The sequence below is a fragment of the Macrobrachium nipponense genome, chromosome 2 (genome assembly GCF_015104395.2).
Source record: "Macrobrachium nipponense isolate FS-2020 chromosome 2, ASM1510439v2, whole genome shotgun sequence".
Lineage (NCBI taxonomy): Eukaryota > Metazoa > Arthropoda > Malacostraca > Decapoda > Palaemonidae > Macrobrachium > Macrobrachium nipponense.
In genome coordinates, this window is record NC_087201.1 from 54839917 (window position 1) to 54863513 (window position 23597).

The following is a 23597-nucleotide window of genomic DNA, read 5'->3' on the forward strand; positions in this document are numbered from 1 at the left end:
AAATTTGACGGAAATCTCCTCAACTGCGCAGGAAAGTTGCAATTACAATTCAAGTACAATAGACGCAATGGCAAGCAAATGACCTCTCTTCCAGATAATCCAGGCCTAGTCTACCTTTGCACCAAGCTTAACTGTAATCTATTGAACGTTGTAATAATAGTCACTATAACAAAGAAGGTGACAGACACCGATGGACAGGCAAACTGACTATGTCCCTTCAAGCATATGAATGCATGATGGTCTACCCTTCTAGCAAATTTGACTGACATCCCTTCCACTTTGTAAAAGTTATGAGTACAAGATAGCAGACTACCAATGGGATAGAAATACACGAGCCAACCTTATTATAAGGGCATCTATACATAATAACTTACCGACGTACCAACCTTGACTGGAATCTCTAAGTATTTGTACACGCTGAATCCCTTTACCTTGTATGGAGATTGGAGATGGTATGGTTCAGATGTTGAAGCACACACATGGAAAGACAGACAGGCAAAAAATAAAAAATAAAAATAAAAAAAAACAAGGAAAAAACAACTGTTGCCTTCCCGACTTTGTCAGCACATTACTAACAAGTGTTTCACAACATTAATACAAATACAAATTCTTAGTTCTCTTACACCATAACATAAAAGAATCCGGCGTCGTCCTTCTTTGCCTGTTTAGATGGTTATTTTTCGTGAACTTAGCTAATTACTTAAAGACTCGAAGCATATAACTCCAAACTCATCTTCCCGAATAAATTAATCCATAACAAAATCAATCTAATAATGCAATGTATCTAATCATTCACATCCAACTACAATCACATACACATAACTATAAAGTAATCCGTAATATTCAACCTCGCCATAACAGCAATCTCAGCAGAAGACAACAGCAAAAAGGGAAATCAGAACTCAACACCCCTATGAATAACTTTGAATTGAGATTCCGTATACTAAATAAAAAGCTCGATAATTCAAGGAAATTCAGTTCAGTGCTTCCAGTGTCGAGCCTCATCAGATTTCTTAGTAGAAAAGACAAGACTTTGTTTCATGGCCTAATGAAATGCCAGTCACTGATACAATCTGATCGAAACATTATATTTGGTTTTGGTAAACTATTAACGAAAAAAAAATCATATCCGGAATCTGGACTCAAATGCAAACACAATGCAGAACACCAATCAAGTTTACAATATAAAAGAGGCTTTATCTATGGTGCAAAATTAATAAATTTTCTCATAATGAAAGGAAATTCAGTTATTTGCCGAAAATTTTTTATTTTCATTACAATTTACTCAGGTTTTTCTCATTTACTTTCAAAAGGTTCACTGGTGCCTTCGTTATTCAACGATCTAGAATAAACATAAGTTTTATTGCTAGTTCGTTTTTTTGCGGCTGAAATAAACATTGCTCATACTTTAACTTTTTTTTTTTTTTAAATCTGTGTAATGTGCAATCACTGATTTGATTGTATAATCACGATACTAATACAATACTTCGGTCAATGAGAAGCAAATTGGAAGCTTCTTCCACATTTAAACTTCACCCGTAGAAGTTGTACACAACCGGTGGCGGATTTACGGGGGGGGGGGGGGGGGGGGGGGGTGACCTGGTCACGTATGCCCCAACCTCAATGGATATGAGTGGCTGCACATAAGTTTTCTTTCAATAAATCATTATTAGTGGCAAAAATTGTCTTGTTAATGATTTTTTCAACAACAACAACAAAGACAATAGCAAATACTACTACTCAACCGTGTATATGAATGTGTGCATACATATATAAATATTGATATATTTGCGCTACTGTATGTGCACACACACACAGATATATATATATATATATATATATATATATATATATATCTATATATATATATATATATATATATATGACAATCTTAAGGGCCCTCTACAGGAAAGATTTCTAGATCCGCACTGTAACACAGCAGATCGATGTCAACTATATAATTAAATTTCTTTTGAAAATTATCGTTACGTGTATTCTGAAAATCGAACATGATAAAAACAATCAGTAAAGTTTTGTATCATGAAAGGACTACCAAATTTAAAGTCTGGTAAGTATATGTATCGTTCACATTACTCATTTTTCTATGAAAACTGAAATCACACAATACGTAAAGTAAGCAGCAAAGTTTCTTCAGGGCAATCGAGTTTTCTGTACAACGTATAATGCTGTATGAGCAAGCGGTCAATGAAACTGTCAGCCAGGCACAGGTTGGTGGCCTGTTCTATAGAGTTGTCAGACGCACTATCTTGGCTAACTTTTACCTTAAATTAAATAAAAATAAAAACTACTCAGGCTAGAGGGTTGCAATTTGGCGTGTTTGATGATAGGAGGGTGGATGATCAACGTACCAATTTGCAGCCCTCTAGCCTCAGTATTTAAGATCAGAGGGCGGACAGAAAAAGTGCTGGCGGACAGATAAAGCCAACTCAATATTTTTTTTTTTTTTTTTTTTCAGAAAACTAAAACTTAACACGGGTGAAGCCAATGGCTCTTCTGATGAGTGGGAAGTCACAGACGTAACGGAATGAAACGTTAACTGAACATATTTAAAGCTGTAGAGTTTTAGGGAACTATTTATTTGCCTTTTCGTACATAACCTCCTGTGTTATTCTTTCATCAGCATCTCCCTCTCTTGACTGATGTGTATATACTTGAAAGTTATTTTTTTTTTATCTTCCAGATCCCTCGACACAGATTTTGTACCTATCCTGCAAAAGTAATGCATAAAATATGAACGTTCCCACAGGTTCAGTATCAACCGAATGACTACTACTACGACTTTTGTTCTAAATCCCCATGTAAACTTCATACTTTTTAGTCCGTTTAAAAAAAAAATGATTTTAACACCTCGGACAGTATAATTTCCTGTTGTACGAGTGAATATCAAATATGTCAAGTGGTATTCTCAGACCTTGAAAGTGTAAGAACGAGAGACCCTTTGTCTACAACACAGCAATATCCGATAGCGGCATTCAAGGCATGTAGCACAAGCCTGCTTGGAAGGCAATAAAGACCTACTGACTGACACAAATAAATACCAATAGCCTTTGCAGTTACAAAAGCTCGGAGCACTGATTCACGACGGAGAGCAAACTTTTAACTTGAAATTAAAACGGAGGAATAATTCTGCATTTGTTTGAAATCTAAATATGAATTTCTGTGCCATACAAGAGTCTTACTTCGACAATAAAAATGCCTTGCAGCCAATACAAACATAAATCTTTAAAAGAGAAACGATTGATAAGTATAAAGATCTGAAAATAGAAATAAGAAGGATATGGAGTATGCCAGTGGAAATTGTACCCATAATCTTAGAAACACGAGGCACGATCCCAAGATCGCCGAAAAGGAACCTGGAAAAACTAGATGCCGAAGAAGTTCCACGACTCATGCAGGAGTATGCTATTAGAAAAGCGCACATATTGAGAAATATGATGGTCTCCTAAGGAAACAGGATACAACCCGGAACCCCACGCTATAAAAACCACCCAGTCGAATAGGATGACTGAGAAAAACCAAATAATAACAACAACAATAATAATAATACACTCGTCTTCTGATTTTTCGTGTATTTTCTTAGAACTGTTTCCCATCTCCGTATATCGACCAGGGCTTCTTTTACAAAGCTGTTTGGTATTATCTACTAATGGCATCCCTCTCGGATATCATAAACGAATAACGAATTGCAGGACGTTTAGTAACAAGATCCTTCTCTCTATTTCCACCATGAAGCTCTCGGGTTTGTACTCTCAATCAATCATCAGCTGCAATAATGTATCGTCATATTATTTACAAATATTTCAGAATTAATTATGAATGAAAACAGTAAGCTATAAAAAAAACTTTTATAATCAATGCCATGCAAGAATTACAAAATCAAACCTTTTAATTCACAATAATTTCCATTAATACACAGTAAGGTAAGTTAAAAGGTCCAATATATGAAATATGCATGTTGATAATATAAATATAATATAAACTCGAGGTCCGATGTTTAAACTCGGTCATTAGGACTTACGACGGATTCCATTTAAATATCTTGTCGGTTTGGGTCTTTATATAAACCCCCTGATCACAAATATTTAAACTCCCGTTCATATATATTACATATTATGATCCAGTTTGTAGTAACAAGCATGCCCAAGCAGAGAGAGGAAATCGAGAAGTTTACAGTTCATTGTGGCTTTTATAAAGAGACGTGTATATACATACATGAATGACATGAATGCATACAGCCATACATATATACTAGCTGACCAACCCGGCGCTGCCTGGAAAATCTCTGATTACAACTGATAAACTCACAAACTCTCTCTCTCTCTCTCTCTCTCTCTCTCTCTCTCATTCCTTCTCACACCCCCTTCCTATTGGGGCTGAACTTGGACTTAAAGGGCATCGGGAGGGTCACTATTCTTCTCAGCGACCTCAAAAACTGTGGATTAGACACTAATACTTGTCCTTTTCTTTTATAAATCTTACATTTCCACTACTCCCACACCCACCCCCTTTGGTACCAGTGTCATCTTAACCCCAGGTGGTTGAAATCGCTCATTGCAGTTCAAAGTGTATGTGGAATATACACACTTACATACATACATCCATTTATAAATACATACATACATACATATATATATATATATATATAATATATATATATATATATATATAATTATAAATTGATACATTTCTAGCATTATGATGCGTATTTTAACCAAGGACATATTCCCAAATAGGAAACTTTTATATCACGTTCCTGATCCTTTACTACATTACTTCAGTTTTGGAGGAATAGTTGTAATTCGCATCTCTCCTCAATATGTAAGGCTCCTTCTGTTGTTAAGTGAACAAGTCAAGTTGCATTCAGTACTGTTTAAATATCATTTGATAACAGCTTTATTCACAGAAAAAGTTTCCATTTGTCTCATTTTTGGGTAAATACATTTTATTGCCAATTATACCAACTATATACTTAAAAGAAGATTGAAATTATAATTCTAAACATATGAATGACCTTCAATCTAATGTATATATGTGTGTTTGTGTGTGTTTATAAATATAAGTGTATAAAGTATTATGTAATATATATATATATATATATATATATATATATATATATATATATATATATATATATATATATATATAGAGAGAGAGAGAGAGAGAGAGAGAGACAGAGATGAGAGAGAGAGAGACGAGAGGCCCGAGAGAGAGAGAGACAGAGATATACATATATCATATAATATTATATATATATATATCTATATATATCTATATATATATTATATATATATCTATGAGGAAAAGACAAAATATTCCAGTCTTCATACCAGCCCTTCCATCTAAAATTACATGATGGAGTTTGGCGTGCTATAGAAATTTCCATCCGCGATTCAAAAATTTTTTTTTTCATATCAACTCATCCAATTATGAAATCCATGTTCCTTCAGAATATGGATAATGGCCTCGAGTCTTTTCCCTATTTATTCTGCTAACACTCAATCTACCCAGTCTTTATATCGAAAATTATTCTCGTTGATATCGAGATTTACCGGAAGGGGAATTCCACTTTCGATAATTCCGCTTTCTATCTTTCTTTAATTTTGCAAGTTTTCGACAGTAATGACTATTATATTAAAAAAATAAAAATGTGTGGATCTTTCTGTAAGTGAAGACACTATCACAGAATAACCCTGTGCGCATAAGGAATACAATACAGAAGCAAGTAAAATGCATATAGATATTCATTACTATCCAATCAGCAAAAAATTTAGCAATGTCCAATTCGCAGTACTCTTAAATATTCTTCATTTTTCCTAGAAACAACAGTCAATACTTAAAATCTTATTCACTAAAGTTCTTAGGTGGCGAAACAATAACACTAACTAAGCCAGTACTCCGACCTACGATGTTTTTCAAACATTTCCCCATAATGCTCTGATTGTGAAAAAATCTCTCTCTCTCTCTCTCTCTCTCTCTCTCTCTCTCTCTCGTCGTCTCCGAATCTCCATCCTTATCTCTTCTCTCTCTCTCTCTCTCTCTTTCTTAATATATGTTTTGACTAGCTAATAAATACGTAGTATAGAAAAGCTATTTATGCCACTAAAGGAAACAAGATTTGTCATAATTTATCTAAAAAATGTACATATATAAAACGTCATTCATTAATTTGTAAACATTCAGCATAACTCAATTTAGTTATCAAGGACAACTGAAAGCAATGTTTAACGGCAAGAATTTCAAATTACCAACTTCCGAGACTAACCCCCCACGCCCCCAAAAGGGGGAGATAAAATACCATAGAGAATAAGGTGGGGGGAAAAGAAGCACGGGGGAACAAAGACGCTCCTAAAAGTCTACTTGTGAGATGTCCAAAGAAAAGTGGATGATAATCACACTCGAATTAATTAGGCTCATCCTGAAGGATGGGGAAGAGGTATGAGAAAATATACGGGCTCTTAAATGGGTCCAATGAAAAGGATGCTTAACAAAGCGTTTCCTGCAGGGATAATTCAATGCCTATTCTATTCAAAAGCAAAAATCCTTTTCTACATTTCCTTCTTACATTTTACGAATTCTTGCAACGGTTTAGGTAACTCGAGTTTACATGCATGATTTTATTTAGGCTTCTCTTTAACTAACTCAATCAGTTATTCTAAAACTTGATTGTTGCTTACGTGACTGTTAACCAAACCTTCTAGTATGCTTCTACGCTCAGGCATAGCTGGCCTCTTTCAAAATACTGATAAAGCCAAACAAAATACAAGATCGCCAGTCAAGACATGGCAGCAATCTAGTGACTAGAACATACATTCTTCTAAAGTGTCTCATATGTAATTAAATTTTCGCTAGCAATGGTCAGCATTTATAAGGTTCATACTAAATCAATTACAAATCTCCATTATTGGGAAAACCGCAAGGCACTGAGGGTGCAAAACGGCCCGGAATCTAAATGCCTTGTCATACCATCAGTAGAAAATGTGGTGTTCGAGCACGCTACACTTCATTTGTAACACGCTGGGGAGCGCGTTCATACATTTGGGCGGTTCGTCCCTTTTCCGTGGTTTCGTGGTGAAGCCTATAAATAGGAGGTGCAGCTGCTGCACCCGGATTGGTATGGAGAAACCGCTGGGAGCACGGTCGTGAAGTTGTACAAGAATCACAGCTATATTGCAACTACACATTGAATGACCTTTGTATTATGCCTGATTCAGCTTGTCGACAAAATCTGCTGGGATTTTGCCAAAAAAAAAAAAACCTTCTATCTAGTCAGCTTAGATATATGAAGAAATAGTACTTATCTTAATAATTACATGTCTAGTCCTGACATGGAGACGTACACAATGGTCCTGATTTGGGCAATGCAATGATTATATCATTTATTACATGAACTTTATTCTTCCACCTTTGATTGATTGAATTTCTGGAATTAGAAAGTTTGTGTATGGTCCTGTATTTAAAAATATGACATTTTTGAAATTATGCTTTTTTGGTGAAGTCAAAAACGTCGACCCCACTCTTCTCGTAGCTGCAAAATAGACTGGACACATCATATGTTCGTTCTGATTTCCCGGACGAAAAATGCTAAATCACCCACATGACGCTAGGTAATTGTTTTTATTTAATCCAATATGATCGAGGTCCATCTTAGTCTTGTGTGGATATGCAACATGTCACGAAGCAACGTAACGTTTGTAGGCTCGACCAAGTTGTGATTTCAGTGATTTTGTAACAGAGTTAACGTAACTTTTGCGTGCCGATTGCCGTCCTCACGAGTTCCGGAAATTCCTCCTTTGTTCCTTGTCATTTCGTTATCGGCTGTGAACCCAACTACAATTTGGATTTACGTAAAGTCAATGTAAATTTGCATGTATTTTTCCTAGCAACGTCATTTTAAATAGCTTGGGTATGTTTTTTATGTAGAGGTTTATTTTTCTAGCAAAATCTTAAAAATGTACTGTTTCCACTGGTTTGAAGTTCGTGTCTCTTTTTGACTGTGTATCAATGCCCAGATCAGCGGGCAAGAGCCGGTGAACCGAGCTATCATCGAGAAATGCTCGACATTTGGTCCTTCGGCGGCGGATGCACAGAAAACAAGCCAGATGCATATGGCTAGGCTATACCATTCCGAGTAACATTAATGTAGAATTCTGAAATGTAACTTATACATAATTTCGTTGTCTTATCGGGGATAACAATCTAGTGGTCGAGCCCAAACCCGTCAAATGCTGGTTATCTGCAGTGCCGAACTGCGAGATCACCCAGTTATAAATCATTGTACCATTATAGATATTCGCAATGCCCAAGCCCGGAACTATTAACGTAGTCAAAATGGCAGCTAAAGTAACACCCATTATAACCCTCCTCAGACATTATATAACTTAATGTAAGAGTCAAACCGAGACCTGCTATAGACTAAACCTGTAGAGATGCATTGGGATCTCTTAAAAAGATCAAACAAGATCATGACAAACTTACTGATATTTTTAGGTCTGGTGTCAAGTTAGAGGATGTCTCTGATGAAGGCGGTATGTGCGATGCACTCAGCAAGGCTGGATCTATCTATATAGAATTTTGGCATAATGCCAAGCGCTGGGGCAACTAAGGCCATTCAGCGCTAAAACGCAAATTGACAGTAAAAGGTTTGAAATGCGTAACAGGAGGAAAACCTCGCAATTGCACAATGAAACATTTGTTAGGAGAGGGTGGACAGTAAGAAAGAAGAAAGAAATATGAACGGAGATACAGCAAAAGGAATGAAAGTAGTTGCAGCTAAGGGCCGAAGGGACGGTGCAAATAACCTAAAGTAATGGCTTCATTGCACCGAACGAGGTGCACTGCCACTGACGGCACTAACCCCCTACGGGGAGCAAGGCTGGAGCTACTAAACGCGCCTTTCAGGGAGTCTCACAGCTTTCTCAGACTTATCAACCGTCTCAAAGGAAATTAACGGAAATTAAATTACCTGTCTTTAAAAGGGATTTGCACGAATACACAACACTCAAACAGCTTTTCGGTGTCTATGTGCACTACTGTTCAAAGCTAAATCCAATCACATAATTCGCACACCTACTTAACATGCTAGAGGAAGAGCCACTTAGATTGATAAAGTCATTGAGCATCACTGCAGAGAACTATGATGTAATAATCCGTCTATTAGACAAGCTGTAAGGTAATTCACAACAGACATTATTTCTATTATTCAACCACCTCAGCGATTTGCCTATCCCTACCTATGAGCACAAAGGCCTCAAAAAGTTTAGAATCGAACTTAATATTGTATTGTAGCAAAGTGATAAACTTAGTCCCATGTTAGGCGAGGAAGGGATAGTACTTAACTTAGTAAACAAGAAACTTGTTGCATAAGTCAGACTTTCACATTCGTACTTTGAGCGACGTTGTGATTATGACATCATCGTCAAACTCCTCAAAGCCTAAGATTGAACAGCCATGAGCTGCTGCTCGCTTCAAATCTTGCCTCTTAACAACAAACAGCATTCCGCCAATGACTGTTGCAAATTTATCAGCTCGAAATCAACAATGTTCCAATTGCCTTTTGAAAGGACACTTAAGTCGTGAGTGCCGTAGTAATCAAAACTGCAAAAGTTGTGGAGGGTGTCACCATACCATCATTTGTTCTATTAATGTCAAATCTAATCAAAATCTTAACATAGCGTCAACTAGTAACACCATTCCTAGATACAACATTGTGTCCAAAGCCACCACTCAGACTCAAAACCAGCAAAAAGGGAGCCCGAAGAAAAAGCTTAACTTAAACAAGCAATGTAACAAATCACGCAAGAAGCCGTCTGTTAATGATAATCCATTGCAATCTACTAGTAGTGTGAACTTGCCATCTCCTTTATTGCCAACTGCATCTGCTACCATTTGTAATAATAACAAAGAATGTGAGACCCAAGTATTTTTTTACACCAGAAGCCAAAGGAGCTCTATTAGTAGCCGTTTGGCCGCTAAACTGAACCTTCCCATCGTCAAAAAGGTTTTATTGAATATTGCACCCTTTGCAACTGACATGATTAACGGGGAGTTTAATTTAGTAGCCTGCCAACACAGAATAGGCTAACAAGTCCTGAGGTTACAGTTGTTAGTTCGTGAAAAAGAAAGCAGCTTATTCACAACGTCGGGCTGATGAATGTAAATGAGCATTTGGAGCAGAAGGGTTACACACTTGCTGATTAGGAGGTTGAAAGTGACACTCTCAACAATGTAGATTTTGATTGGGGCAGACTACTTCAATTAGTTTGTGTATGGGTTTTACAAAAATGTGACGGCATCGGCTGATTTGTTACACCTAATGGAGTATCCCCTTATGGGAGACTCCAGGATGGGATTAGACAGGGCGTTGATATATCTGTCGTAAGAACATTACGCATGTAGAATGTAGGAGACTGAGCGTGATGTTGATGAGTGGTGGAGTTTAAACACGCTAGGCATGCAGCCCAATGAGCAATTCACTGTTCAGCACCATGCCGCGATGCGATATGTGAGCAGCGTTAAGCAAACTTCGCGAATTACCAGGTCAGTCTGCCATTTCATGATTGCGAGAGGCCGACTACCACTTATAAAATCGCAATTGCTTACCTGAAATCGTGAGAAGCTCGTTTCTGTTGCAAGTTCTGTGGAATGGGAAAGTGGGTTGGGATGATGTTCTAACCCCTCTGAGAGCAGCAGAAGCAAGAGAAATGCCAACTGGTCACATGAAAATTGATAAATAAAAGTTCGAATTGGAAATAGTTTCAGAGAATACAGAATTATATATTTTTTTTGATGCTTCAATGGGAACACTTACTTATTAACCGCAAAACCTAGAATTGTCCCTCGTAAGAAACAAGCTAACGATCCCACGATCAGAGCTGATGCCTTTACTTGTTGGGGCCACACTAGCTAAGTATCTCAGCCAAACCTTTAAATTTAGTAAAGTAACGATCTAGGGAGAGAGTAAAGTAGCTACTGCATGGGTAGGTAGCAAGACTGGAAACAAAAAGTAGCTACTGCATGGGTAGGTAGCAAGACTGGAAACAAAAAGTAACTACTGCATGGGTAGGTAGCAAGACTGGAAACAAAAATGCCTTCATAGCGAACATCTCCGTTGCGGACTCATCTACTAATTCAAATTCAAGACCAGAAAAATGCTTAGTCGAAACAACAACAGCAGCAGAAAAGTATATATACTTCAGTATTTATAGTGTGTCCATGTACTTGTGATTGTTTACATTATGCATGATGCCATTCGTTTCAATTACCCCTGTCACTTGGGTTTATTTATGTATGATCATAATTTCAGTCAATATTGGATGTATACATAAATAATACATTTATTGGCCCAGGCAATACTCTGCAGATGGAAATCTGTCCATTCTATTTCACAATGTCCAGGAAGCCTTCAGGTGTATATTCTAACTTGGCTATCAGATAATACAAAGTATGTCCTATATATTATTACATTAATGCACATTTCGTCCTCAGTGTCTGTGTTATAGTAAATAATGCCATAGTACATCCGCCTTGCAGTAGAGCTTTGCTGTTGAAACATCTATGTCTACTGGGTTAGTTATTCTATTATTTTCTATATAATTGTACGTAATTGTGATTGCAATAAAAAAGGCAAAAGAATAACAATGGGACATAATTAATGTTGGATATGGTGTAAATAATAGTGAACGATGTTTTACATTATTATTGTAGCATTTAATATATAATAAAATATTTTAATGAAATATTATTTTTTAAAATGATAATTAACCAAGTAAAACTTCGGCTCAATCGAGTTTTCTGTACATCGTATAATCACGGCCACCGAAAATAGACCTATCTTACGGTAGTATTGGTATAAGACTGTGTGAGCCGCGGCCCATGAAACTTTAACCATGGCCCGGTGGTGACATGACCTATCTCGTTGCCAGGCGTACGATTATGGCTAACTTTAACCTAAAAAAAAAAAAAAAAAAAAAAACACTGAGGCTAGAGGGCTGCACTTTGGTATGTTTGATGATGGGAGGACAGACAGAAAAAGTGCAGACAGACAAAGCCAACACAGTAGTCTTCTTTTCAGGATACTATAAAGCCAGGAATGCTGAAATCATCTCAGAAAGTACTAAGACAAACTGCATTTAAGTAAGGGTTGAAGGTTTGACCCATTTCTGTTGCCATAATTTTGACAGGTATAAACTGTCAGCTGAGGATGGTGACTGCCATAACATGACTTGTGAACTGCTACGTACCTGTTGAAATAACTCGTCGATATTGCACACATGCATACTTTCATTAATATTGCAGTGTGCGTATTGAAAGATCTACAATATTTTAGTTTTGAAACCTCTGTAGACCAGGAAAAAGCGGTATGAGCTTTTGCATAGACTGACATGGTATTCTGGGTGGGTTTATTGTCGGCAAGGACGTCAAGGATAAGTAAGGTCATTTCTTTGCTGGTTCATGTGTAAAGATGAATATTGAATTAATTGTAAAAGCGGCTGCTAACATTTTTCTTTCATTTATTCTTCAAGTGGCACTAAGAATTTCAAGGGATAACTACATCCATTCCTTCCATTTGTAAACTTGAAATTCTCTTCTTTAATACTGTTGTTCCTGACTCATGAGGTTCCTTCCATAAAGAGGCAAAGCTGTTGCCCCTTTGTGATTAAGCCCCTCCTTTCTTTTTCCTGGGCTAGAGAGAAGTGGTTAGCATACCTTTCATTAGTCGCATTCTATCTTTTTTTCTGCATTTTGTAACCACGTCTTAAGGCCTCGTCACATGAGTCTGTCAACCAGTCAAGTAGGTTTTCGTAGTGATGAAGCAGGTAAAAGAGAATGCATGATCAATGACCATGTAGACTTGTGAAACCAAAGCAACAACGCTACTCCTTCGGATCCTAGAAACTGGCTCATGGCCACTTGTCAGTTTCGTATCCACACACACGCATTAAATTTGGCGTGGTCCACTGCCCCTAACACGACGACAGTGGAGCAAGAGATGCTATTTTAACATCGTAATACTTCATTTTAACTGACAAAAAAATTTGAACTATAAGTGACAGGAAACGGTTGAGGTTTCTCTGCTTGTTGGAAGTGAAAAGTTGAAGTTTGAAAAATAAATGTGTGACGAGTGAGGCTCATAGCAAATCATTCCATCATATGAGGGTCAGTACATGATAATTGTGACTTTGGCATAATCGAGAGAATGATGAACATGTTTTATTCACAAAACAGAGGCTATTAGGAGCTGCTGCTGTCATTCGAAAAGACAGTTGCCAATACAGATGAAATGTTTCAAACAAACTTGATGCATAAGCCAAATTGATTAAATGAATGAAGGGGAGTGGCAGCGAGAAAAGGTGTCCAATGTGGATTCCCCGTCAGTGTTATGTTGCTTATGTACTTTTGATTATAACACTTAAAGTACATCGCCGGCAAATGGAGAGAGTTATAAATTATATACGGATATGTAGACTTTAATGTATTTGTCATATACAGTCTGAAAGCGGACTACCCTTCAGTAGTTATATGCCAATGACAATGAAATGCCTGTTTCTTGTTATTTGCCTATTTCCAGTACAAGTTCTTTTATAAATTAAAATGAAATCTTCTTTCCCACCGTTATCCCTATACTAAGGGGTTGGTTGCCTGATGCGCCTTTCCTTGCAACATCAGGCTTGGTTTATTATTTAGCAAAGGGGTTTTTACGACCACATGCCCTTGCTGTCATCAACCACAGTTATTAGCTATGGGGCCTCGTCTTTGACGTCAAAGTCCACCTGCAAGGCAAAAGCGGTGGGCCTAGCCTTTTATTTAAAAAAGTAAGATTGCAAGGCAGCGGTTTCCACAGTAATTGGCGGTGGACCTAGCCTTTTATTAAAAACGTAAGACTGCAAGGCAGCAGTTTCCATAGTTACTGGCGGTGGGCCTAGCCTTTTACTTAAAAAAGTAAGATTGCAAGGCAGCAGTTTCCACAGTTATTGGCGATGGACCTAGCCTTTTATTCAAAACGTAAGATTGCAAGGCAGCAGTTTCCACAGTTATTGGCGGTGAACCTAGCCTTTTATTTAAAACGTAAAATTGCAAGGCAGCAGTTTCCACAGTTATTGGCAGTGGGTCTAGCCTTTTATTCAAAACTTAAGATTGCAAGGCAGCAGTTTCCACAATTATTGGCAGTGGGCCTAACCTTTTATTCAAAACATAAGATTGCAAAGCAGCAGTTTCCACAATTATTGGCAGTGGGCCTAGCCTTTTATTCAAAACGTAAGATTGCAAGGCAGCAGTTTCCACAGTTATTGGCAGTGGGCCTAGCCTTTTATTCAAAATGTAAGATTGCAATGCAGCAGTTTCCACAATTATTGGCAGTGGGCCTAGCCTTTTATTCAAAATGTAAGATTGCAAAGCAGCAGTTTCCACAGTTATTGGCAGTGGGCCTAGCCTTTTAATCAAAACGTAAGATTGCAAGGCAGCAGTTTCCACAGTTATTGGCAGTGGGCCTAGCCTTTTACTCAAAATGTAAGATTGCAAAGTAGCAGTTTCCACAGTTATTGGCAGTGGGCCTAGCCTTTTATTCAAAACATAAGATTGCAAGGCAGCAGTTTCCACAGTTATTGGCAGTGGGCCTAACCTTTTATTCAAAACGTAAGATTGCAAGGCAGCAGTTTCCACAGTTATTGGCAGTGGGCCTAGCCTTTTGTTAAAAGAGTAAGATTGCAAGGCAGCAGCTGTCCTTTTAGTCGGGTTAGGGACCACGCCAAAATACGCGTGGACAAAAAAAAAAAAAAAATTGCAAATGGCCATGAGCCAGTATCTAAGATCTGCTGGACCACTGTTGGTGATTTTGTGTCAGAAGTCTACACGGTCATTGACCATGCAATCTCTTTTACCTGCTTTATCACTACAAATACCGACTTGACTGGCGGACTTATGTGACAAGGCCTCAAGTTGTCACAAAATGCATAAAAGACATAAAACAATAGAAGGGGACTAATGAAATAGATGGTGACCACCCTTCTATAGACCAGGAAAGAGAAAAGAGGGACTTCATCACAAAGGAAGCAACAGCCATGCCTCTTTACGGAAGGAAGCTCAAAAGTCAAGAACAACAGTATTAAGAAGAGAATTTCAAGCTTGCCCAGTGGAAGGAATGGAAGTATGTATCCCATGTAATCTTTAGTGCCACTTGAGGAACAAATGAAACAAGAATGTTAGCAGACGCTCTCAAAATCAATTCAATCTTCAACTTTATAGGAAAAAAAACAGCAGAGAAATGGCCTACCTTTTCTTGAGACCTTGTCAACAATAAACCCACCAAGAATGCAGTCAGTCTATGCAAAAGCTACAGAAGTAAGAGCCTTAATACCACAAGAGAGTGTCCAGTCATGCACAAGGTCTGTCACTACCGCATACATTAGAAGGGCCTGCTATCCAAGAAATAACAGGAAAGCAGTCCATGCAGAATTAAACTTGTGAACTATATTAGAAGAGGAGGCAGACTCCTTTTGGAGGATCATCTATAATGGGCAACACTTAGGTACGGCTCCTTTAAAAGAGTATTATTAAATCTCCGAATGGCCCATTCTGATAACATCCATTCTGAAAGCATCCCTTCTTAAGAAATCGAAGACCAAAGTTGTTTACAAATTCTAGTGTTTATAGTTTTGTAAACCTCTCTACAGGGCTACATGATGACCACCTGAGGACACAACTTCTAACCCAGAGAAACAACAGGGCCATATATAAGTTCTTTTTTGGATGTGCATAACAAGAAGCCACCTCTCACTGACCTTATCAGTGACACTTAAGGCGGCTTAAGTAGTGAGCATCAGTTGCAACTTACGCTGAATGTTCAGGAGTCTTCAGCTTGCATTCTTGCATCAAGCGGAAGAACATGGTACTTCAGGCCACTGGCACTCTCTCTGGAACCAGAGGGTCTAGACTATATGAAGGTCAAATTGACTTGTGAAATTTTGGACATTGTGAACATAAATTCACAAACACACACCACACACATACAAGCACAAACACACACACACACACACACATATATAGCTCTCGCCCTACTTGTTTGTACATTCGGATCAATGATCACACCCTCCCCCGATTTTTGCAGAATATTTGTTTGACAACTTTTTCCGTCATTTTTTGCATTTTTTTTTTTTGTCACTTCAAACCCATACTACATTGAATTCTCCACCTGGTACTTTTTTCGGACATTTATGGGCCGGTGCACCTCTCTATGTTCATGATGCAACAAACCGGACCCCAATCGTATAATTCTCTGAATTTTGGCGAATATTTAACCTTCTTTTGTAAGAGAGGCTCCTTCGTCTTCGGCAAAGATTTTTGGTAGTAGGGTCCTCCTGGGGGCCCGAGTACCATTCTCACTGGGTCCTCTAAATGCGCCTCTCCATGCCCTACAAGATGCCACAAACCGGACCCAAATCGGACAATTACCTGATTTTTGGCGAATATTTAACCGTTCACAACTCTGCTTTCGAATCTGGCAACGACTCCCAGATAGCTTCAAGAAATGAAGAAGGAAGCAGGAGGCATTTTCTAAAACTATGGTGTAGTCACGCAAAATAAAATGGCTACCTTCGGCGATTTCGGAGGAAATCTCGTAAGGGGGACTTGTTTTAATTTTTTAATTTTTTTTACTTAGACGCTTACTGAAGACCTTATGGGGAAAATTCACTTGCCCATTGTTTCTTATGGGGATACATCATTTAAAGTTGACTTAGAAAATTACTGAAGACTTTATGGGAGAAATTCACTTCTCCACTGTTTCTTATGGGGATAAATAATAGTGAAGACCTTGGTTCTCTCAGGAGGAGAACCAAGGACTGAGTAACATCAAACAAAAACAAAGATGGGGCAAACTCAAGACAGGTACAGTGTTGTAGAGGTAGTGTGGTTGTTTACAGTTGGAGCAAGTTTTTTAATGTATAATGAATCTGCTATTGCTAAACTGATGAAGTGAGGTGACTCTGGAGAGATTATTAAAATATTTATATTCATCATGTTCCCATAAACTGGCACCTGTTATATAAGTAACTCCCCGATGACAATCAATTGTCAGTAGGCAACGAGAAGCTCCCACATATTCCCCACCTTACAATTGGGGCAAGTATACAAATACACGACATTGGAAGTCATCAGGCAGCTTAGCTTATCTATATACCTGAAAAAAGAACCAATGGTTAAGGGGTTCTAGGGTATGGCTCTATTGATAACTGCCGAAAGGTTCTGGTGAATAAGGTACTTTAGTTGAACATAAAAATACTTATCATTAATAAAAATTAATACTAAGCTATAAAGCCATTTTGGGTACATTAGGAACAATACAAACAGGAACAAAATACAGTTAATAAAGTTATATAATTGTTGAAAAAAAAAGCTTGGATGGACTGCCCGTTGCCATTCCGTCAACCTGAGTGTAAGCTGTATTATTAAAAATAATGGCAGTGTCCTGCATGGCCAACTGCAACATTTTCTTGAAATTATTGTAATTATAACCGTGAAAAATTTTTCCCATATTATTTGTATTGTCCCTTCCACAGGGACATTAGTAAAAAGAGACTCAATATCAAAGCTTACCATAAATAAGCCAGAATCTTAAATAAGAAAGTTGTTTAAATTGTTCGGAATTTTTGACTAAGTAATTATTCATAGAAGATACATCTAATGAAAGCACTAACAGTGGACATTTTATAATTAGGAGTTTCATTGTTAGATCCTGCGGAGATCCTACTGCGCTACCTGTAGACTGTTGCGAGTCGAAATTCATATAAAAAATAAAAACTATTTCCATGTAATTAATACAATGTGGTATAGGCCTAGGCCAGTATCCTACCTTTATTTTTGAAAGGTGTAACTAGTGAAAGTAGGCTTTACGGTCCATTTCATAAATAACTGAACCAACACCCCAGTCTAATTTAACCTTATTCATTAATATCGTATGAGAATAGACTTGTATCTTTAATAGGCAATATTTAGACCATCCTCTGTTACGCCTTTTTGCCTCTTTCATAATTTGAAGTGAATTGCAGCAGCAACTATAGCAGATTCACATCAACCGTGCATGTGATGTCTAGGCCCATCCCTTACGACGCTACCTGATTGGCTGCTGATAAGCCAGTCAAGGGCTGGAAACTCTCAGTCTCTCGAGAGAGTTCACAAAGGCAGGATGTATGTTCCACCACTCCTGACGGATACTTCATTCAAAAGAGGTGGAACATACATCCTGCCTATGTGAACTCTCTCGAGAGACTGAGAATTTCTAGCCCTGCGATTGGCTTATCAACAGCCCATCAGGTGCGTCGTAAGGGACGGGCCTAGACATCACATGCACGGTTGATGTGAATCTACTATAATCTATGTGGCTCCAACTCCTTATCACCCATCACTGCCATATGGTGTTGCCACGAAGAAGCGAGAAATGACCTCGAGCAAACTGTACAACTGACAGTTCTACTTTTACATGTGGAAGCTCATCCGTCTACCGGTCGTGGGTTGACTGACAGGTAAACCTGAGCGTGAATACCCGGCCTTCGTCTGGTTTAGAAATACTAAAATTATCCAAGTTTTGTTTTTGAAAAAAGGAGTCCAACAAGTGGTTAGATTGTTGACGGTCTTGTGGGCCATAAAATGTAATTGCGAACGAAACTGTTCGATATTTGAAGGCAGTTGTAAAGAAGTGAACCTGGAGAAGACAGATTCTAACGCCTCAAGGAATTGACAATAGGATGGTTTACAACATGGAAGGCAGAACTCAAATTCGAAAGACGATAAAAAATTATTCTCTCTTTGTGAGGTGTTGGCCAGAAAAGGCAAAAATTACATTACTGATATTATGAAATTTAGCAATGGCATTGCCCAAGTTCTACAATTGTCTAGTAGAATAGTGATGAGATAACTTGCTAATCATTTTGGTTTTAAAATTAATTTCCATATTTAAAAGTTCGTTGCTGGCATCAATATAAAACGGTGTTTTATACAAATACGACTCATACAATTTGAATTAAACGACGTTGGGTGTAATGTGATTCATCTTACAGTAGAGCAAGAAATCGAGGGCGAGCTCTGCTTCGCTGAGGCATTTTGCAATCTTCTCCAATGAATGCCAAGAGGTCAGGTCAGCACCTCAGAAGAGTATCGTTGGCCAACTATATCATGGGAATTGTTATGGAACGTGGAGGTTCTGCCTCGCTTCTCATCGCATACTTAATTACCACACTTTAGCAATCAAGTCTGCCCATATTCTCATAGCTTCGAAAAAACAAGACAATATTTGAAACATCCCTAAAATCACCACCAAATTCAGATCCCGAATACTTGTGAAGAGGACTGATGTTTGTTTCGAGATGAGAAAACACGAGCGGTAGCAGTATTAAATGACATTACATTTTACTTCATAGAAAAAAAAATCAGTCTGTTTCCTGTCCTGATGAAATGCAAGTCACTGATACATTTTGCTCAAAACCTGAGCCCAGCTTTTCGTTAAAATCCCATGTAGAGCACAACAATATACGCAATATAAAAGAACACTGAATATAAAATACCAATCAAGTTTACAATAAAAAGGTTTTATCTCCGGTCCAAAATTAATTAATTTTCCGAGAATGAAACGAAATTGCGTTCATACTGAAAAGAACTTCTCTACCTCAAATTATTCAATCAAGTCTCTCTCTCTCTCTCTCTCTCTCTCTCTCTCTCTCTCCTCTCTCTCTCTCTAGGCATAAATGTCATCCCGCGTATCATATTTTTGGGGAGGAACGCTGGGATAGGGTGGGCGCTTTTGTCAGTGTCCGAGAGCTTGAGTTTGTACTTGCTTACACAAATATTTCATTGCGTTACATTTTCCGCACCATTAGTATGTGTGAAACTGCCAAAGGAGGCAAATGTTCCGAAATTTGTATGTATGCTATGCGTTATGTTAACGCCATAACTGATATCTTATAAAACCCGAGAGAGAAGTCATTCTTCAGCACTGTCTGAAAAAGACATTATATTCATGACTTAAAACCAAGCACCAGAGATGAAGTGGCTTAGGAAGTTATAATCTTACTTTTGTTGCAAAATAAATAAATACATACATATATAAAAATCAAAAATAAAAAAACAAGGGTCACAAGTATCACTTTCATTATATTCGATGTTGGGTACATTTTTTTGGATATCATTTCCGTTTCGAACTTCATGTCACAAAGGATGATCAAAATTATGAAAATTCTTAAACCGCTTGCACAATGCGCTGATAGAACGACGGTGCCAGAGACTAATATTATGATCGGGGATCACAAACTTAACAGAATACCACCTACATGAGCAGTTATCTCAATAATTCTTAAAATAAATTTTATATAAAATAGTCAATCACACAATTACTTAGGACGTCTAAAACCTTATTATAAATTACGGGTTATAAAACAGCAAAATCGTACAGTTTGTAATGCGAGCCCATCTGTACAAAATCTTTTGTATGTAAAGTAATATTAACACTTGAACAAATTAAGAATGCTTGCATAATGGTATGAAATAGGACTGCGTATGATAGTTTTCGACTTTCTGATGTTAGAATTTGCCTTCATCTCTCTTCAAATGCTTGGATTCAAATCCAGTTTACATAATCTCAAACGTGAGAAGCAAACTGAGAAGTTTTTCTAAGTCTGTAACAACCTCTACGCCATCTTTAATTTGGATAAATGGTGTTCCCTCCAATAAGGAGAACAATGAGACCGAACGCAATAATTACAATAAAGCATAGTACTTCCCTGTTTCCAGCAAAAAACATTAAAAACTTGTAATTCCCAATCCAAAGCTCTTATTTGGCGAGGCCTCAAAGGAATTATAAAACTTAATCCCTTTCCATTTGCAGCAGTTAGTAACGTTGTAGGTAAGCGAGTTTTCTTCGCCTACCATAATCTGCTTAGCAATCCGAGAGAACGTGGGAGATTTACTCTCCCACTTCCCCCCACCCCCACTACACCCTCACTCTCTCTCTCTCTCTCTCTCTCTCTCTCTCTCTCTCTCTCTCTCTCATTAGAACCTTGAAAATCTAGTTCTAGGTCTTCAAACTGTCCAAGTCACTAAATGTAGAATTGATGGCATGATGCAAAATAAATGAAAACTATAAAGCAAAAAAAAAAAAAAAAAGAAAGAAAACCACAGCATCTCTCACGATATGTCATAAATACTGAGATCGCAAAAAAAAATCAAGTGGTAAATCCTTTCTTTTTAAATAAAAAAGAATAACAGAAAAAATGAATCTAAAGACACCCCAGAATAATGATGCCGGTTTTTTCATTATATTAGCTTTCCCTTCCACAAACGCAACACATAAGCAAGCAAACCACTTGCACCACATATCTCCGAACTTTGTCCTTGTCCACATCTCGCGTTTAGTACAAAACCAAGCGTCTCACTAAATAATGCTTCATTTTTTCTTTCACTAAAATTCAAATATTTCCACCACAAAAAAAAAAAAAAAAAAAAAAAAGCTATCCACATCGGTTACATACCTAAGAGGAAAAATCAAGATAGGATAATCACTGAATAGTACATATATCATTAGGAAACAACGACGCAGCAAGAAATGTAGTTTCCAGTATCAAATAAATAATAATTATATGAAACCCTTGTAGACTTTTCTTTATGAACAACATTATCCTTTGTTTCTCTGTATTATAAGCCTTATCCATGACAACGCAGGACGACATAGCCTTGGGCGTTAACAGCTTCGGGATAAAGATAAAAACGTAAAGCAACATTAAAAATCGCCTGGAGTAATAAACAAACAAAATGGCATATAAACTTCAGTATATTATATGTTATCTAATTTCAATGTAATACTGTCCTATGAAAAAGTTTACAACGAGAGTTAAATTATCCTACGTTAAACTGTCATTTTGCTTAGAAACCTGTTAAAAAGTGACTGAAGCTTTAATTATTAAAAAATGGTAGTACGCAGTCATCAGGAAGATAGCAGCCAAATTTTTATTACTTTAGAAAGGAAAGGTATACGATTTTTTCATCAGAAACATAACCTAACATGAAAAATGACAAACCAGTTTGCAATTCCTTAATCTAAAGTTACACTGATGTCATATTAGTTGTGCAAAACTAAGGTTCACACTCAAGTTTAATTACTAATGACTATCAAATACTTATGATGATTCGCTATTATCTACCGAATACTGGATGTTATTTTATGACATCCAGACGAACGATTTCCAACTGAACCATCAGTCTTTCCGGAAGCACACAACGATAAAGCGATGACGCAAACAAAATTTCGTAATGAGTTTATGTATGTGCTATCGTCAAAAACAAAGCCTTGCCAAACGACTAGAGCGAGAATAATTTAAAATGAAAGACCCATTTAATTCAACTGAATAAAGGGGGATAGCCATGACACTCTGGAATTTGACAGAAATTACGTGAACGTAAAAATAGGAAGTACAGTAAAGGAATGGTGTGTATCAGTTTCTTCATCTATCTGCTAGCCACTAGAAACATAAAATAACCTTTAACAAATAATTTAATTACTCATAACACGAAACGTAAAGCAAATGAATGGCATCGTCGTCCTTTAAACAGAGAGAGAGAGAGAGAGAGAGAGAGAGAGAGAGAGAGAGAGAGAGAGAGAGAGAGAGAGAGAGACTGTACAAATTGTTACACAACAGTTAGTCCCAAATTGAATGTTTTGATCATAAATCAGTTTTGGTAATTGGGCCGCAAATAAAAAGAATAAAAAATAAATGTTCAGCTGATTACGACATCACTGCGCCGTGAACATGGATGCCACCATATAATAGAACGCCCGGTGAACTCGTCACCGATCATTCTCGTTGTAGTCGCAGACAGAGCAAGAACTTGGAGGAGATGGATTTGCTACACCTCATACCTGAGAACTAACATGACCCTGAATCAGTAAAATGCATTTTGGATTTTAACGATGCCAAGTTACAGTTAAGAATCCTAAGGAGGCTGGACGAACGAAAACGCAAGAAGCATAGAAAACCAAGACGTTGCTGGGTCTGGCCCCACTCATAACGCAAACAGGAAAAAGAATACTAAGAAAACTTGATGCAAGAATTGGCAACTAAAAATCCAGGACTGTAACAGGAATTTTACCAAAATTAAGGAGGAACTTTTCGATGAAATTGTGGAACATGTCAGACACTACTTAAAGAAGACCTTAACATTCTAGAGGAGACCTATTGAGTCAGGCCTGAAAGCTGCAATTACCCCACACTATCTTTCAACTGGAGAATCCCACAGGAGCCTGTCCTACCAATTCCGTGTAGCTTCCAACACACTCATGAAAGACTGGTGTAAGCTGCTGCCTTTTAAGCTCAACGATGTGTACGAAGCGGCGATGCCACATCACAACCCATGAGGCGCAATAGCAGGATTGCCACTTCACCATGGCGATTCATAGCACAATTTGTAATGGATGACACATCTTGCAATTGGGAGTTACGACGCGCAATCAAATGGTAATGTTATTACGTCAGTCACTATGCCACTGCATTAGTGTTGTGTCTTGAGCAACGACATGGCGACAAATGACAGTAGTCATG